The sequence below is a fragment of the Papaver somniferum genome, chromosome 10 (assembly GCF_003573695.1).
Source record: "Papaver somniferum cultivar HN1 chromosome 10, ASM357369v1, whole genome shotgun sequence".
Lineage (NCBI taxonomy): Eukaryota > Viridiplantae > Streptophyta > Magnoliopsida > Ranunculales > Papaveraceae > Papaver > Papaver somniferum.
In genome coordinates, this window is record NC_039367.1 from 137,575,416 (window position 1) to 137,590,935 (window position 15,520).

A 15,520-nucleotide genomic window follows, 5' to 3' on the forward strand; every position below is an offset into this window, starting at 1 on the left:
CTCCGAGTGTTGGTGGTGGTACCCCGAGTGTACCAAGAAACTTTGCTAGTGGTTTTCTTTCTGCTCCAGTGGGTCCGTCTGGTGCTTCTTCTTCTACGCCCTGGTTTAGTGGCGGATCCGAGTCGATGAAGATCATATACTCGGATAGGTATGCTCTGCTGAGCGATGACGAGCAAGATCGTATTCTGGCGTCTTTGGATAGGTCTGCAGAGCAACAGCTGGTGATATCGGTATGCGGTGTTTAACTTGTTTCAGTTTTTCATCACTGTATGATTTTTCGGTTTTTTTTTTGCCCCAGTCTTCACTGGTATTGTTGTACTCTTATCTCAACAATTTGAGGATTGGTATGCTAGCCGAGGCTCGTGTTGCTATGAGGAAGGCCAAAGCTGCTGAGCAAGAGGTTCAACTACTTCGTACTGCATTGGCATTGGCGAGGGATGAAGCATCAGCCTTTCACCGGGATAAGAAGGAGTTAGAAGGTATTTACCCGTTCCATATCCTTAATATTGCACCTTCTTGATAGGGATGAGACTTCTGAAATAGTCCATGTATTGGTAGTTATGGTCAAACGATTGGAGGGGCAGTTAGATAATGTTGGTCATAGACATGCTAGAGAGCGCAGTGGTCTTAGACTTGACGTCAGCGCGCATCAGTGTAAGATTGATTCCTTAGAGCAAGAGAATGTGAAGTTGCGTGAGGATGTTGAGGTACATCGGAGACGCACTGTGGAGCTACGAGACTTGCTTGAGAAAGATAAGAGAACAACTGTGGAGAGTTCAGATGAAATCAAGGTGCTTCGAGCGCAGAAAGATGGGCTTATCAATTGGAAATGTGATCATATGCCCATCATAGCACAAGCTGAAGGTGATAGGGAAGAACTGAGAAAGCTTAAGCGGGAGTATGTTGCCCTGGAGAAGAAGCGTGATAGGCATATGCGATCGTGTCCTCATGGTGACATGGCCCTAACTCCTGTAGAAGCCCGGCTTAGTGCTCTAGATGCCGAAAAGATTCGATTAGAACAGAATTTAGCCGCCGTTTTGCTTGAAAATGAAGGTCACTTATACATCAGTTTGTGTATTGTTTCACCATGATATTTGGCATCAGTTAATCTTTTTGCTTTGATATTGCAGAGGTTTGTAAGCAAAAGGCTGAGTTGGAGCGTCAATTGGAGGAAGAGAGGGTGGCTAGGAGGGGCCTTGATTAGGATCTTAGTGAATTGGTGAACAGTGATGAGGAAGAATTAGATGTTGCTCAAGCGGAGAAGAATGAGAAGTTGAATAACCTTCATGCTGAGTATAAGGTGTTGATGACAAAATCTTGTAAGGCTGCTGTCCTTCGAGAGCGTCAACGAGCCGTTGCTACTGCTGCTGCGAATATCATGGTCCCTTCCCCGGTTGTCGAGTCCGATCCTGTGCAGATTGTTACTGACGTCGAGGATGAAGGGGAAGACGATCAAGGGGCTCCTGATGGTGAACAAACTCAAGCTTGCTCATTTTAGCCTCTTTCTCCTAGTTTCTCATGTTGAACAAAGTCTTGTAGGTTCATATGCACATTTGTGGAAACATTTTAGTCTTTATTGAAAAGTCCTCAGTTGTGGGAGGAATGACTTTGTTGTTATTTTGTGGTAAGTCCTCGTATGTGGGAGGCACCTTTGATATTTTCACTAATTGCTTTTTGACAGTGCCGTTTGGTGACTACCTTCGTTTTTGGCTGTGAAAGAGTTTCGATTGTACATTGTTGGTCCAACCCCGGGTAACATATCCAAGGAGTGATCAATTCCTTTATTAGACATGCTATCTCTTATGGTGTTAGACTAGGATTGTAGCAACTTCGTTTAGCCTTGTATGTTTTGTTTAGTGCCAATTGTAGGAGCACTTGTTCCTTGAGATTGCTGTTGGAGCATATTGTCAAGGGTGATACCTTGGTTGATCAATCCTTACTATGGCGTAAGATAGAGTTGTCAAATCTGGGTATCTCCTGTCATATCAGGACATCGTCCGATATCATGATCGGGACGACGTTACCTTAGGTCTGTTGTCCGTGTAAGGTAACTTGGGGTGATTTTACCCGCACTGCTTTGTTGCAGAATGGGAGGTATGGCCAGCACCGTGCCATGGTTGTTGAGTGTATTGGTGTGTTTGTTGGAAATGCAAGTATGATGCAACTATCCTATATGCATATATAAATCGGAAAGGGAAAGTAAACACATGCGATGATAAGAATTTAAATCTACATAATGTAAACAAGCAATACACAGAAGGAGTAGTTTTATTAATTCCAAAAGAGGGTGTGATCCCTTAGTACATTTCGAGAGAGGTCGTATGACCTGCTTACAAGGAGGGGCTCGAAGCCCTGACTTCTGGATATCAACCTTCATAGGATGTATATTGTACTTAGTGAGAGATATGCTATAATTGCGTTAATGCTTCTCATTAGTTTGAAGCAACATTTTGGGATTTTCTTCCAGCCTACTTTGTGAGGTAACCTTTCTTAAGAGCCTATTTGGGCTTGGCAATATTTGTGCCATCTTAACGGATGGCCAAGGACTTAATGTATCGCCGAGGACTTTGGAGAGGGTGTGCTCTCCCTTTGTGTATGTTGTGCCCGACTGAGGTGGACATCTTTGTTCGAGGCAAGGGTTGTAACCCGAGAAACTGTCCAATAAGGATAGTAAGGCGCTCGTGGACGCAACGTCTATAATCCAATCAATAGACAATTTTTGGGAAAAGTTTCCCATGGTTCCTGTTGATGGCTTGTTGTTGCCAGATGATGGTGGCTATAGCATGATGTATCGTGATCTTGGCTGAGTTAGCACCTTAAAAGTTGTTTGTTGGTTGTGGACCAACATTCTCCGTTCAAGGTTAATTCATGTGTGATACTCTCCATGACTTTTCTTAGGTGTGCCTCCGACCTTGTTATGAGGACGAGGTTCGATTTCTCCCTCATCGGGGAGGTTCTGTGATTGCTATAAGGGTCGTATGGACGGTCCCGAGGTTATGGTGTTGCATGAAGTTGAGGAGTCAATACTTCTAGCCCTCCTCGCCTGTGTTTTTGGAGAATTTACTTTGTTCTCGCCGTTTTGGACGTCCATCTTGTAGCAATACTTTGCTTCGCCAGAGTCTTCAATAATTTCTACCACTCCATCAGGCATAGGAAATCTTAGCCTTTGATGGTAAGTCGAGGCCACTCCTTTGATTCCGTGGACCCAAGATCGTCCGACAATGGCTGTGTAGGGTGACAATACATCTACCACACAGAAAGTGGTTAAGGTAAGGATTCTTCCAACCCGGATTTCTAACGTTATTTCTCCTCTTGGACGGGTTGATGACCCGTTCAATCCAAATATGTTGTAAGTCGAGAGTATGAGGCACTCGTCTTTGAGGCCCATTTGTTTGAATGTTTCATAGAACAAGATTTCGACATAACTACCACCATCGATCAAAATTTTGGGCATTTCCCAGGGTAGTGTTTTAGTCTTCGCTTCTTCGCCCTCCTGCTCGGGGAGTGCGATGGCCATCGTGACCACTAGCGGGTCGTTATGGTTTTGTCCTCCTTCTGGTGCCTCCGAGGCAGAAAATTTGATGGGCACCCTCATCCAATCTTCAATTGTGGGTTCTCTGGTTACACTGAAAACTTCATCACCTTTGAAGTTTCGTTTGTGAATTCTTCCGGTAATATTTCCCTCTCGTATGAGGGTGGTTATTGCCGAGTGGGAAATGGTATTGCAGCCTACATACTTTGCCTCCCGAGGGATCTCCACACGATGTACGGGTGCCCCAGTAGGTGGGTGGGGTTGTTGGTTGTGCAATGTATTCTTGGAGTTTTCCCTCATTAATCATATCTTGCAATGCCTTTTTAAGTCCCTACACGAGTCTGTCGTGTGGCTGTGAAATTGGTGGAATTCACAGAAGTCAGTCCTATTTTTAGTTTGTTCTGGTTGCTGACCTCTATTCCATGGATAAGTGATTTTATGATGTCCGTCGATCTTCTTGAGGATCTCGGATATGGGGGTATTCAATTTTGTATAAACTGGGTCAATGAACTTGCCTTTCTTCTGTTGGGAATGGTTCATTTCCATCCTCCAGTCCGACAGTTATCGAACTGGGTTGACCCATTGTTGGATCGCCCTGCTTCTTGGGATGACACTGGTGGGTTCTGTGGTTCTACCACGTTTGCTCCTCTACTAGTTTTTCTTGCCACCTTATCACAAGTTCCATCCTGGAGTTCCTCCAAGACTATGTAGTCCTCTTGGATTTCTCTTAATTTTCCCAAGATTTTTGGCATGGCTTCATACACGCGGACAAAAAGAGGGTCTGTCTTTCTAAGACTATTCTTGAAACCTAAGATCGCATAGTCTTCAGGGACCTTTCCGATCTCAGCGCAGAGTTTTCTCCATCGTGTGACCAAGGAACGAAGCGACTCGTTCGGTCCTTTAGATATTTGAAACAACGCATCAACTTCTGGTCGGACTCGACTGTTATGAATATATGTTTCTAAAAACAGCTCGGATAGATGAGCAAACGACTTGACTGATCCTTTGGGTAGATTATTATACCATAATAGGGCTTTATCTCTTAGACTACCCGGGAAAAATTTACACAACACCACATCGTAGTGGTCCCATTGGGTCAATGTCATACGATAAGTCTTAAGGTGTTCAATTGCATCTCATGTTCCTTTGAATGGGGGTGTGAACACCGTTAGGGAACACTTCCTTGGGAATGGCAATCTTAATAGATTTTCAGATAAGGGAGATTGTCCCGCTTCTTGCATGACCACTGCCAACTTCTTGTTCTCCTGCTTCTATGTAGATTATCTATACATTGCCTCGAGTCAGTTGACTCGGGCTTGGAGTTCGTCCTCATCACGCCTGGTTTCGGCATTCTTTCTTCTTCCCAGATCTCTCTCAGGAGAGAAAGATGGTTCATGGGGGCGATGCCTTGATCGCGCTGAGTCATCGTCCGATTGTTCAATGTATGACAAGATTTTAGAGCGAGTTCACCTCGATCTCTCCCCTCGCTTTGGGTTTGTGGCTGCGAGATTCTCGGTCTCGTAGTCAATATTTACATCGTCGATTTGGTTCTTGTTTCGTATGTGTTTGGGATCAACGTCTGATGACCCTTCGGATAGGCTTCCCTCGTGGTCAGGCACACCTCCACTTCCCTTTGGGAATCGATCCGATGTTTCCTCGTTCGAGGTGTCAGGGATGTTAATTCGTTCGTTGTCTTGCAGATGCTCGAAAGGGTTTTCCTCCTCCGGGACTTCTTCAATGGTGGTGAGTGGTACCTTCTTTGTTACTTTGTGTTTTAGCCTGCGATTTCTCCGTTCCAGTTTTCTATTTCACCTTTCTAAGTTCATCATTCTCTTATCCTGTGACTCTTGGGTTTTCAGGATGGCTGCAAGAAGCATTAGCATCAGCGAGGTCTGAAGGGTTGTCCTTCTTGACCCCACCATTTGCCGCTTGCCTCGACAAGCGACTCAACCCTCCTAGCTGAGTAAGATGAATATCATCATGCTTCTCGAAGGGTTTCCCTCGCCTTCGGAGCTAGAATTATCAGTTAGTCCTTACCGATATTGGTCATCGGGTTGTCCCTCGCCTGGGATCAGAGACTCGCCTGGCTCCATATCGTCGAGTCCTTCTGTTTGGGATCTACCATTTTCTCCTTGGATCGCACGAGTAGATCGTCGCATAACCATTACCTTCCCTGCAACATATGCAATAATTTTTAATTTGTCTTTTCTTTTAGAAAAGTGGGACCCTATATTTGCAGGTCACATGCAATTACTAAGTCATAGCTCAGACTGGACAGTTTAGTACAGGAAGACTTTGCAGTAGATTTTGGAGACATGTAAAAATGTCAAAACATCCCTATTTGCATGAGGTGTTGATGATGGAGAAAAGGTATTTTTTCAGTCCTCTTTTTTCGAGGAACTATCTCCCTCAACAAGCCATACCCCTATAGGGAAAGAATATAATTATGACGACTGAGTACGTTTTCCCATTCTAGGAAATATATCTCATCATCTTTTAACTTATGACTTCAAACAAAATTTTGAGTTTGATGACTAATTATATACTCATTAATTCCTCCCCTTGACTTAAATTCAAATTCTTAAGAAGGAGATTCCAAGATTATGGCGAGTTTGATGATGAACATCAAGAAAAGTTTGTCTTTTTCAACTCTCATAAGGTGATTGCTTCCTTATGTAGTCTACTGACTAGCATCTCTTCCCAGCTCTTTCATGGAAGAGATCGTTTGAGCACCGAAGTGTTTAAAACTTCATATTCACTCCGACCTACAACTCTCCTGAGCTACTTGAGGAACACTTTGAAAATCTTGAAAATAACAAGAAATCTTAAATAAAATTAGTGAAAAAACGTAGATCTGTTGATCTTGAGGTTCTCCTAGACTTCTTAGATCCTGGAGATCATTTTTGAGTCCGATCTCTACTCATTCATCTCAACATAAATCTACTTTGTAGTGTGAAAACACTTCTCTTACAGAGATTATGAAAACAATATAGAGCTGTTGTTAGGGAGGTAGATTACATCTTCATACCTCCCTGTTTCTAGCGCCAAAATGTAGCTGCATATTTTTTGACTACTACACCCAAGTAAGATTAAAGACTAAAAACTACTTAAACATACAATATTCATCATGAACAAGATGTAAATATCATGAAATGTAAAGATTAACACAAGCATATAACGTGGTTCGGCCATGAAGACCTACGTCCACGGAGAAGAAGATGTTTTCTTATTAATTATAAGGTCTTACCCTTGAAACTGTTACAGATATCTTCTAGATTTCTCACTTTCTCTCTATATAAATCTCTCTCAGGAATTCTCTGTAGAAAAACCATCCAAGATTACATAAGTTGTCCATCTCCTGGTACATGGACTGGTACTTATAGATAGAATAAACTCGTGGTCGCTTGATCATCCGAGTTGGGTGAGTTGTCATCCTTCGTCCTGGATCCCTCAGACTCGCTCTATACCGTCCCTCGTGGTGGCATACTTGGTTCTCCCTCCGAGTTATCTCGCTCTCCCTTGGATCGTGCTTCCCTTCTGTGGAGAACCTCGTGCTTCATCACCTCTGGGTCGTAGTATAGATTGTACGAGTCTTCTTTCACGATGCCCAACTACCCAAGTCCTGTTCTTATCCTTCATTAAATGCGGTCTTGCTTTTTAGACTTGACCGTCTGAGCAGATTAGACGTTTACACACACGCGTCATTCATGCGGCGTTTGTACAGTTGCCTCGACTGAGACAAATCCTTCTCTCCACGGATGATTCGGTGTTCCAACCTCATCTACTCATCATATATTCATCCCTTGGGATGTTGACACGTGGTCGTCGGGTATTTTACCCACACATAGGTTGGAAATTCAGGCACGCTCGCTAGACCCAAATACACCTTGGCAAGCTTAATGCCTTAATGGCTTGGAACAAAATTGGTCGGCTCCAAAATAACCATTTTTTCCTTAATTTTTTGTCGTGGGAAATCATCGTCTACACTAGTATACTACAATGACATTTGTTGATATCATGTTTAGACCTAAGGAAAAACAACAATTAACTATGGTATTTTTTTAAAAAAAAATCTTGGATATGATAAAACTACAATGGAAATTGTTAGTAGTTCGAGGAAATTTTGCAAAAGAACCTGTTTAAATGATTTAGATACACCTTGAATAAAAAAATTAGTTTTGCGATTATAATTTCATAATGACTTGTAAAGGCAAAAGAAAAAATTAACTACTTATGATGCAAAATATTTTTGATTCTGATGCACATTTGATTCCGATATCCAAACTTATTACATAAAAAAATAACTTTTTAACTTAATTAAGACGACAAATAAGAAGTTAGTCTGAAAAGTAAATTCTGAATGACTTTTGAAAGATAAATTAAATAGAGGTTAAATGAGGAGGATATGACCCCTTCAATACATCTTGTTTAAAAACATTGGGACCATATAATCTCAGATGGTGCTTGAAAAAGTTCTCATTTGGCTTCCGACCGCTGCGTGGTTTCTAAGTCCATCCATCGTTTGGTTTCCTTTCATGCAGTTATGGGTTATTGCAGGGTTCGTATCTGATTCATTGCTGCATGATTTATTTTATCATACCTAATAGGTACCAAGGAGGAATCATATTATTTTTAATGAATCACATTAATTACTTTTCTGATATGTTATGAAGCAGACTTTTGTCTATTATTTCTCTGTTGTTTTTACGAATTTCATCAACATGGCGTAGGTTTTGCATAAGTGCAGTTGTAATCCCCAAAGGTTATTCCAAAGTTGTGAGGGTCGTAGTCAGCGAGTCCCTGCAGATGAAACCATCTTCTGCACGTATGAGATGACCTCTTGCTGCTCTGTCTGTGTTCATTTTAACCAACCTGGCCCCGAAGGTCTAGCCTACTGAGATCGTTGTTATGCTTCCGTGTCTTTGGTTTGAATTATTCATTGGTCCATTGTACAATATATATAGTGGGAGTACTCTCGCTGCCATGTAAATTAATACACAACATTATGTACTCAATGAAGGTGTCCAGGACTCCTAGTTTGGTACATCTTCTCATGATAAATCCACAGTCTATGCTATCACATGCTTTTTGAATATCTAGCTTGAGTGCAAGTTTGTGTTCTTTGGTTATTGTCGAGGTTCTGATATGATGGAAGAGTGTTAGACTTTCGCTGGGTGAAACTCTCAAGTATTGGTGTGTGAATCGAGTTATCGATTTTAGTTGATCAAAACTATGTCTTGATTTATAGACTACTAAAATCAGTCCCGGGCTAGGATTAGAGCATGGTAGTTGAGAATCATAATTCACCAATCGACCTTAAATGATTTGAAGACTAAAGACGGGATCAACAGAAACTTCATTAACAAAGGTATGTGAAGACCGAATATCTTATTTGCTCATAATATCTACCTTTCTATCAACTGAGACACATCGTGTGACTTTAATATTATGATGAAAATTGGAAAGAAGATTGCAATCTATAAGGAGTAGTTAAGTTAGTTCTTAAAGTTCACCAACATTTCACCAAAACACAAACTTGAACTTGTAATGTAAAGACTTTGATATTTTTTTTAAATCTCAATTGAACTGATTCAGTTCACGAACTGGATATTTTTTGAGACAGTATTGTAGCGTACAAGAACTGATTTCCTCAGTTCGCGAACTAGATGATTTTTGATGTTTCATGTACACTTTTTATTTTTAAGTAAACATATTGTTTCGCGCAGTTTGCGAACTTATCAATATAAAAATTCCAAAAGTTACGAGACGACGATTTAGTTCACAAACTGTTTTGATAGTTTACGAACTTATTTAGTCATGTGACAGATCAAGCTTGTACAATTCTTTTGTGAAGATGAACATGACATAGGAATAGTTGAATCTTCTGTAGACACTAATTTTATTATGCATGAGGACGAATTTGATGTGTCTGATTCCTTGCCTAAGTCACAAAATGTTATTTCTTCCGGTGATGATTTGAGTACTTCGAACAATCATGATACTGATTTAGGTCTTGATGTTTTGTTCGATGAATGTGAGCATGTTTTACCTGTTTCTGATTTAGGGAAAGTATGTGTTGGTACTATTGATCGTACCCATGAAAATACTTTAGATGTACCCACTTTCTTACCTAAATCTCAAATCGAGATTATTCCACCCAACCTAGATTTGGTTTGCAACAAAAATTTTAAACCAACTTTTCTGAAAATTCCCAATCTAGGATTGGAACTGTGTGCCTCCCAAGTCCTCTTGGACTATTTTGTTTCAAAATATAACACTTTTAAAGAGCCACAATTGGAATGCATTTCTTTGCCCATCCCGAACAAAGTCCATTTTCAGTTAGACCTTGTGAATCCTGCACCCCTAAAATTGTTAGATTTTGTGCTTAAAAGTAAACCTATTGAAAAATTTAGGTTTAGGGGTGATTCATTCGGTTTTTCACTCTCACTCCCATTTAAGTCCAATTTTAGTGTTTTGAAACTTTCTATGTCTCTACACTTTTTCTTTTGGGTTGATCCTCAACTCTTTAGACTTTTGGTGTATGGTGAATTTTTTGTATATAATCCAGTAGATAAATTTTAAAAACCTTTTGTTCCTTTTGTATATATTTTGCTAATCCAATATGATCTCGGCTGAAATATGTTGGATTTTTGCCTTGAATAACGGAGTTTTAATTCTGCTTTCGCCGAAATCGGGTATTCTCTCTCCTTTTACTCTACTCAGCATGTCCCTTTCCATATGTTGCATTTTAATCCTTTCCATATTTTGAAACATTGAGGACAATGTTTAGTTTAGGTTTGGGGGTATAGAGTAGATACCACGATAATATGCTATAATTGAAAACAAAACTCCTTCTTTTTGAAAAAATTGAAAAATTCCAAAAAAATTAAAAAATCAAAATTCAAAAAAATTAAAAAAATGAAAAATCATAAAAAATGGAGCTCATTTACCTTGAAATGTTGACTCTTGTGCAAATATGTATTTTTATTAGGAGTCTTAGTCTAGATATTTAGGCACCCTGATTCTAGCACAATTCACATAGTGATAAGAAATTTGCACGCGCACGATCTACCAATACATGTATGGCCTCGATCTTCAAGGTGTTTGATAGGAAGTTACGATTGCCAATCACTTTAGAATACTGAACGAAACTTGACTAGCTTGTTCTTTGGTTGGTTGGGATAGAAGGTGGAGGTTACATTAAGAAAGACAACCATCGAATTTAACTGGGTGCATCAAAAAGGGCTACCTCTTGCAAAGTGTCATGTAATCTTTTGTTTTCTTTTGTATTTGTATCAAAAGTGTTTCCTTATTCAAAAAAAAAAAAAAAAAAATCAGAAAAATACAAAAAAATCAAGTATTTATCAATTCCATCCTCTCTTGTTCCAAAAATAAAAGAGAGTAGTCAATGTAAATAAGAGTCATGTAAAGAGTCATTTTGTTGTTTCATTGTAATAAGCAAGGAGGGTGTATGCCATTGATGTACAACGCGAGTAATTGTGAAATACCTCCAACTCATTCACAATTCTCGTAAATTCCGGACAGCTAGCTAGATTTCGACCTTGGTTCTTAGCCTGAGAAACTATCTCTTGGTGATTAGTAGTCATAACATCCGATCTTTCTTTACACATGTGTAGATACACTTTACACTCTTATCACATGTCTTTTTTTGTTATCAGTGCTAGGATTGTTCCTTCGATAGCTAGATTGACATCTCCATTTTTCTGTGAGCTTAACTGACTTGCACATGTCACATTTGATGGAATCTGAGCTTATATTTTGACCTAGAACTTTGTAGGTACGTTCTAAGCAAACCTTCACGAGACTTAACTCGTCCACTAGGGAAACTTAGTGGTTTAAAAGGCTTAGTGCATACGCTAAATGCATTCGAGAGACCAGCGACAGTGGTATAGGTAGGATTTCCTTAGTTTTGTTTTACTTGAGGACAAGTAAAATTCAGGTTTGGGGGTATTTGATGAGTGCCAAATAATGTATATATTTATCCCTTTTTGTTGGCATTTAACTCATCTTTTGTGCAGTAATTCTACATTTTATCCCATATTCTGTATTTTCATTGTTTTCAAGAATAAATATTTTTCTTACTTAATTTTGCATTTTTAGGTTGTAAATAAAGGTTGGATGAATTGCGGAACGAAAAGAGCAGAAAAGTAGTGAAAATCCGGGAGGAATTACACAAGGAAGCCGCGAAGAATGGTGCGCATAAGCCCAAAAGACTAGAAATGGGCTCAAGAAGTAAGAATTTCTCTTAAAGAAGATATGGGCTTGGCATACCCAAGGCCCAAAACCCTTACCCAAACCCATTTTCTATAACCAAAACCGCCTCCATTCTCAGCCGTCAGATTGGATCCAACTCATCATCCTACGGTCGCTCATTCATAGAGCATCAAAATCTGAAGTCTCTGCCAAACACCACAGCGCATAAATTCCAAGCCTTCAGATTAGATTGTAGTTGAATCCAACGATCGCTTCTAGGCCTGTGCATCAAAACTAGATACTCCCGATCTACACTACAGTACCTAACATCATCTAACACCGTTGACTTCGTTGCGTTTCAAAATCCAACGGTTGCATCGATTCATCTCTCATCTCACCGTTAGATCTACCAACCATCTTCGCATCCCGCAGCTCAGAGTCACAGAACATCAAAATTTGATGAAGCCGCTCAACACTCTAAAAACCTAATACCTATACCTCCAAATCGACCACTTCTTCTTCTTTTCTTTCTTTCTTCTTCACCCATCCCTGTTGCAGAACCACCACCATCACCCTGCCACTGCCATCGCCACCACCTACTCCATAGCCACCTAAACACCACCACCAACTCCACTATAATCATTCCCCCCATCTTCTAGCCATCTATCCTACCAATTTCTTTTCTTTTCTTTCTCAGAAAACCCTAGGAAAGAAATTGGTACAATAGCTAGGGCTAGAGAAGAAGTAGAAGCATGGGAAGGAGCAGAAGACGTTGAGGAAGCATGGGTCGAGACTATTGGGAAGAAATCAGAGTTGTTAGGTGAGTAATTTCGATTCCTATTTCTCAACAAGAAACCCTAATTTTACAAATTGGGGATTCTTAGGAATTGATGATTACAACTAGAAATAGAGGCATGGGTGAGTGTTATTGAGTAGATTCAGTGACATTAGGTAGGATTATTTTGATTTAATTTTGATTTTCACCAAACCCTAATTTTGTAATTTGGGGGAAAACCCAAATTGGGTGTCTGGGTATAAAAAGGGGACTGTGGGTGTGATGTAAAGGTTATGCTGGAATAGCCAGCGTCCAGAACTGTGTTCTGTTAATTTTTGTTCTGAATTTATGTATGTTCACTGTTTCTCCATCCATTCTGTTAGCATTGTTATCATGTGTGTTCTGTTTTAGTTCTGTTATTGTTCAAAACATATTCTGTTCTGTTCTTACTGTTCCTGTCCTGTTTAATGTGTATGTTCTGTTCTGTCTTGTAATGTTCTCATGTTGTTCATGTCATTCTTAGATGTGTGAAATGTTCTAGGATATAATTGAATCAAGGTAAACCACATTTTACTCTCACAGTGCATATCATGTATGCATTGTAGTTAGGATAAAACTATGTGATATTACCACAACTCATACCTTATTGATATTGTCAAATTCTCTGACTAATTGTGCTTTAGTCAGACATTTAGTGCTTAGGATTGACACTTTAGTTGTGATTCAACTGTCCATTGGTGAAACACCTTAGGTAAAAGGCAGGCTTGAACCTTTACCTTTACCTGCTTTAAGGAAGAATTGGCATGATTAGTTGAGTTCATCCTCTTATCTTCACTGTTTTGTTTTTATTTTGCTCTTTTTCATGTTTAGACTCATTCCATTGTTTACTGTTTTCTTTCTTTCATTTGCTATTTTCTTCACATCACTGCCCTTGGCTTAGGCCTTGGTATGCAACTGTTTCTTTATCACTCTTGTTCATGTTCTTTGTGTCTTTAGTTTCTTTTCTGTTTTGCTCCTTTCTTCTCATTATCTTGCTACTGTCCTGTTACTTTTTTTTCACTTCCCAAATTCAGTTTAATGTTCTGTAATTTTGTGCCCACTGTAATCTGTAAAGCAAAAGGATCAAAGCCCAGCTCATTACTAGGTTACCAAGCCCAGTTCACAGCTCATTGTTTGGTTAAATCAGAGGCTTAGTTCACTTCACTAAGCCCAAGCCTAGTGCACTTCAAAACCACAAGCCCAGATCACTTTACTAAGCCCAGTACAGTTCCAAAAGATCTAAAGGGTACTCAAAGCCCATTGACCACTCAAAAGCCCAACAACAAATTAGAACCTAAAATAGCTAGAAAACTCCAAACACACCCAGTCTCTGTGGATCGACCCGTACTTGCACGAGCTACAACTGACGACCGTGCACTTGCGGTATTACACGTAGGCCCCCGTTTTTATTACTCTTAATTTTCACACTTCTCCGGGCCCACCAAGTTTTTGGCGCCGCTGCCGGGGATTGGTGCTGTGTTTTTCTTGTAGTTTTCTTGGCTATTTTGCATTTCACTGCATAGCATTTGCATCTGCATCTGCTTCACTTCATTTGCTGTTGGACCTGCTGTTCTGAACCTGTTTTTCCTCTGCTGGGACGCCACCAAGGAAAAGAACCAAATCCCAACTGGGTTTTTGCAACAATATCAGAGCAGCTGGGTTGTGCTTAAAAGGTAACCCATTTAAGAGAACCCGAATTGTGGGCTTCCAATTTTTTAATTGTGGGCTTGTAATATTAAAGCCAATTTTTGGGCTTCTCTTATTTTCTGTTGGGTTTGTAATAATTTTTTTGTGGGCTTGTTTGTTTACATTGATTATGGGCTTGTGTATTTAATTTTTGTGGGCTTGTTTAAATTGGACTTGTATTTTGTATTCTGGGTTTTTAAACCCAGCTGAGCTTGTGACCGATCACGCTAGGTTAACTCGTTAGTGGGCCGAGTACCCAAATTCTAGGCCGAGATTTTGGACTCAGTTTCACCAAACGTTTTCAAACCAGCTGAGCCACAGCAAACACAAAACCAACAGTGGGCATGCTCCCATTTCAAAAACCAAATTTTATTTTCTTCATTTTATTGTTCTTAAAAAATAAATATATATATATATATTTTGCTCCTAATTTCAAAAACCAAAATTGCTCCCAAATTAAACCAAATTTTTATCATCTCCCTTGGGCCTTACTTTTTTGTGATTTGTGTGATTATTTCATAAAACAAAGACATGTCTGGATTTTGGTCTGCCTCTGGGAATAAAACTATTAGAGATGCTTACGGGCAAGATTCACCTTATGAGCCTCCCATAGACCATGATGTCAATAGTTATAGGGATTATAATTATGGACCTTTTCAAGGTCATGAGCCTCAATATGCCAACCCGTATAACTATTCACCCATGTACCAACCTAGCCAACCTAATATGCATGTTTGTACCTTTTGTGGTGGTTTAGACCACCCTGATGAATATTGCTATGTTTTGCATGAATTTAGGAAATATAGGGGATACCATGAAAATCCAAATTATGAAATGCCCACAAATTGTGAGGCTGGTAGTCATTGGGACCATAATCAACCTTTCGAAGGTTGTGATCAATATTTTCTAAACCCTAATGACCATGCACACATGTACCATTCACCACAATTTGAACATGAAGAATTTTGTACTCCCATGAATTTAGACTCCACCGTAGAAGCTCTCAGACTCGGTGAGCAAAATTCTGATAGAACTATGTCACGCATTCAGGCGAAGTTAGATCAGATTTTGCTTCAACTACAAAAGGAGGAAATTCATGAGAAAATGCATGTTGTCCCTAATGAAGTGTCCAGTCCCATTCATCTAAATGATATTGAATATGAACCTGATTTAGAGGAACATGAATCGACTAAGGACACCACCACTTTTAATGAGGATCAATATGCATGTTACCATGATGATGCTTATGATGATAATGATATGTTAGAAGAACA